Here is a 5,035-nt window from a genome sequence, read left to right on the forward strand (position 1 = left end):
AGGGGCCTCAGAATCAGTACGAGTATTAAGATGAAGGGACCTTGAGAGTCAAAGTCAGATGGTTTTCAAGGTGCAGAGGAGAACTGTGGGTGAAGGAGTGGTGGACTCCTCTCAGTCCCCCTTAACGCCGTTGTTCACTTTACTTAAAGGCTTCAAAGCTGCTTAGTGGCCCAGTGGGTCTCGGAGGCTAATAAGGTGTTGTTATCCCAAAGATCTACACAGTGTTAACAATTGCTGTTTTTTCATTTTTCTTATGGTGATGGAGAAGTTATGTCCCAGTAACCCCGTTTTTTCTCCATGTAATTTGAGACCCTCTGGACTCTGAGCCATTTTAGCCCTCAGCCCTGCTGCACGTCATGTACCAAGCCATATAACTTCAAAGCCCCTGATAGGCAGCTCTCACTAGGCTCATTTTGACCAGTTCAGCCTGGCAGCAGTGTAGCATAGCGGTTAAGGAGCAGGACTCATAACCAAGGTTGGAGGTTTGATCCCCGCTGGGACACTGCTGCTGTACCCTTGGGCAAGGTACTTAACCCACAATTGCCTCAGTAAATATCCAGCTGTATAAATGGACAACATTGTAAAGAACTGTAACCTGTGTAAGTTGCTCTGGGTAAGAGTCTCTGCTAAATAGTTTAATGTAGTTTACACTTCAGAAACCTACTCTTTAGCAAAAGTTTTTAATTTTTTTAAGCCATACAAAAATATCTGAAGATATATCATGGTGGAAGCATTTAAGGGGTACAATCTGGGGCAAAGCATGCCCAAACCATTGGTTTAAGATTGGTGGTTAATATCATGTGGGTAAGAAACATGGAATTGTTCTCAACTCAGCCAGCAATTCCTTATATCATCATATTGTTTATTTGCTTAGCTGCCACCCTTATTGAGAGCAACAGCTGGATATTTACTGAGGCAATATCAGGTTTAGTACTTTGCAAAAGGTTAAAGCCTTGCTCCGTCCCACCATATATGGCCTTTGTTCACAGGTCACTTTGTGGTGGTTGGGAATTACAGACAGGTGAGTGTGTGTTTGGAGTTGTCAGTTGCAGTAACAGGGAATAACGTCAGGAAAAACCGATGTGATGTCGTCAAAAGGTGATCTCTCTCTCCTTCTCCCTCCCGCCCTGTTCCCAGCGTCGTGCGCGGTGTGTGGCGCAGGATCGGTGTCAATCTGTCGGGAGGCTTTGATGTCCCGGTGGAAAGGGAGAAGGCCCTAGAAGCCCAGCGGGGCGGTTCAAACGCTCTGACCTTTCGGCTGCGTTTCAACTTCAGAGCCAATGTCGCATGAGGCTCACCTTCATCGGCGTAACCAAGGAAAACAAAGGACGACACCAAACCCCAGCCCACATTTTCCCTTCCCACCATCCCACACAGGCACCGGGAGGAGAGGAATGTTTCCTTTTCAACTTCTGGACTGTTCTACTGAAAACACTACAGTACAATGACCTTAATCTTTCCTATCACTCAGTACACAAGATGAAGGCATGCGCAACACTGTAAGTTATGGTGTGACGGTGTTTGGGTCTGAAAACACAGGCTTGAGATGAACAAGGAAACACTTGTTATGATCCTGATGAATATTAAGCATGTTGGTGGAGATGGGGTGGAACACAGGTGTGTCCTTCAAACTGATCAATCTGTGTAACTATAGGTAGTACCCCTGAAAAGAAGATTATATTGCTCTCAAGTGCTTTGACGAGATTACTTGTAACTCCATGTTATCAACAGAAAAAACAATCATCAGAGGGAGCACAGTGGTTGCTTAAAATGGCCTTGTACACCTCTGCAGTAATTCTACCATGCAGGGAATAATCAGAACTAATGACTCCCAAAAGATGGCTGTCCATACCATAACAGATCCACCCCTATCTTTTACAGGTGAAAACGGGCAATGTGGTTTGAAGGCTGCCTTTGGCTCTCTCCAAACATAGACCCATGCATTTGTAGAAAAAAAGGGTAAAAGACAACTCATCAGACCATATTACTTTTTTACCATGTTCAGAAGTCCTGACTTTGTGTTCATTACGCCAGGTATGCATTGTTCATTTTTGCACATGAACCTTGGTTACAAGCAGTTTCCAGAGGGCAGCCCTACCATAAATGTCAGCTTTGTCAATCTAACAATGCATGTTGAGGCTGGGTCACTGTGGTGTATGTTCAGTTCTACAGTCAGTTTTGAGACTGTTGTTTTGTGCTTTTTAGCAGCCATCCTAGTGTCTATCTATCCATGTCAGTGAGCTTTGACTTGTGACCACTGTTCCTCTTTCCTGATAGTTTTTCCTTGTTTGCTGTATGCCATCATGTTTTTCAAAACTATTTCCCTAAACATATATAAAATATTTGTGTTGTTTCGGTGACTAACACACCATCAGTTCAGACACCGACTACTTGACATCTTTTAAAATATGTTATACATCTCTTGATGCTCTAGAAACTAACATTAAAGTGTTGATTTTAAAGTATTTTATAGCAGAAACATATTGGTAATCTTAAAAAAATGTTCGTAACCATGAGAAACATGGTTAGACTCCTTTTAATTGCAATTTAGTTGCTTCAAGTCCTTTTTCACTTGGTGTTTCTATTATTTTGACTATCGTTTTTGTTTGAAGGCCGGCAGCTATTATGCATTAAAGCAATCACCACACACAATTTACACAGATAAGCATATATCTGTTTTCACATATTGCTCTTTGGTGGATGATGACAACATTAAGGAACAGGTCTCATAACACAAAAGTTGCTGTTTCAGTTCTGACATGGGTAATTGCTTTACCCCTGGGCAGTGTACTTCACCTGAATTTCCTCAAAAAATATCCAGCTGTATGAATGGATGAAATGGTCACTGATGTAATGTTATTCTTGGTAAGAGTTTCTGCCTTGCAAATGTAATGTAATTCAACAAGACATTGGGGACACTCTAATCTCTAAATGTCTAAGAATTTTACCAGAAGTTGTCACCTGGAGGTGATTAGTTCATTTCAGGTTTTCAAATAAAATTAGAATACATGAAGAGCTCAGCCATGCTAACTGCAACTGACAGAGCAAAATTCAGATCTAAATATACAGGTGTAAAATTAATCCTGCAAAACCACTGCAGTGAGGCGTCGACAGGCCAGAACCTGTAGCAGGGAAAACCTGCTGTTAAATGTTGGAAACAGCAATGCAACGAGTCTGCCTACAGTCTTAGCATGAGTAATATACCTAAAATATAAAAAAAAAACACTATCATACTGACATGGCACAGCACCTTTAGTCAAGTTTTGCCCTTTAACAGTCCAATTCCCATCACAACAGGTTCAGCTAGAGTCTCACCTCAACTGTCTCCAGTGCAGCCACCACTGACCCCAATACATTTTTAATGCAGCCATCACCATGGCTCCAGTTACCAATGTTTGTGAATTTCAATCGCTGCAGGGAGAGAGAGCGAGGCATTGTGGTGGGATCGAGGTCCAAAAGGTGATCATGCGACTGAGGTCAAAGGGTGGCCAGATTCAAACGTCGCCGGTCTCTCGTAGCGCGGGTTTTCCTTTTTTTACGATCCCAGCAGAACAGAGGGCTGCTGTTCTCTGAGACCGTTTTTGACCAGGGGCGCTGTCCATCGCGTCCGCCGCGCGTACGGCGCGTTCCACGCCCGAGCGCGGAGGATTCAGCCACATGCCTCCAGCCGCTCTGGGGTCTGCTGTTTCCATGGCAACGTATCATCAATGATATTTCTCAGACTGAGGGCGTGGGTGGGAGGAGCCAGTTCCAGACAGACCTCCACTCCCCCGTAACCCCCCCCCACTTCTTTTTACCTCCCCTGCACTCCCGAAGCCCGTCTTCGATTTCGCTCATAGGTGTGCAATGTCGCTGCCTGTTGGGAGACACAACCCACCACCCAAAGAAACGCCAGCTAAATGCATGAAAACCTTGGCCTTCTGGTAAAGGTTCACAGCTGGAGACACCTTTCCTGTTCTTTGGCATGAATATGTTTCAGAGATATCCCTGTTGCATGGCTGACAGCTGTGAAAATATTGTGTTTTGTTTACAGTATCTATGTTTGATTTCACCAGGATCAAAATCTGATTTAATACCACCGGAGATTTACCTTCTGTTAACACAATTGTGGTTGCACAATACCGGAAAAAACATTTGGCAGTTTTCACGTAGATTAAACATTAAAATAGAAACACAACTACCCAGACCCGTGTGTGTGTGGAGGAGGGGGGGGGAGGGGGGCATATATGGCATAAAGTATACAAGTGTCAGTATTTCTATATTAGGTGATTTTAGTTTTGCACTGCATATACATGCAAATCCTGCGGACAAGAGGTGGTGCAGGTAGATGTATTTGGGAAGATATGCATATTGCCATGGGGAAAAGAAAAACATAAAACGCTAGTTTAAAAAAGTCCGGCATGAAGTTGGCGAGGAGAAGGGCGGGCGGAGTCCACTAGATGGCGCTCAAAACCAAGAGCAAAATATTGCAGCCGCCTGTATGTTAAAGATGACATGTAAATTGAGAAAGTGAACGGCATGCGCGCTATTATCAACTGATACATGAAACGTCGAACATAAATACTGGACAAACACAAGAGTGTAGGAGTCCGTTATTCACATGACAATGCAACAGCGGTTTTTTTTTTTTTGCATCAGCATTTTGTCTCATGGGTATCTCTATCCTTTAAAATTCATCAGTTTAGTTAACACAGCAATGACGATTAAAAATACATTTTACATATCAAAAGCTCTCAGGAAAATAATGCTTGAATGAACACTAGTCAAACGCTATTCGTTTATTATTGTCACCATTATTGTTATTACGTATCATAATTTTTTTATCATTATTGATTGTTGTTGCTGTTGGATCTTGAGAGAAAATTGCCATTTTTATTTCCTGAGGAAATATTTTCCACCCACGTTGCCAAACCGCAGACAGCGTTTTCAAAAACTTCATTTCCCATCATCCCCGCGAAACATGAAGTTTCTTCACATTTGCATACAATTTGATTTTTTTTTTTTTTTTTTTTTTTTTTACAGCTACGGACTGTGT

Source organism: Megalops cyprinoides, chromosome 6 (assembly GCF_013368585.1).
Source record: "Megalops cyprinoides isolate fMegCyp1 chromosome 6, fMegCyp1.pri, whole genome shotgun sequence".
Classification (NCBI taxonomy): Eukaryota; Metazoa; Chordata; class Actinopteri; order Elopiformes; family Megalopidae; genus Megalops; species Megalops cyprinoides.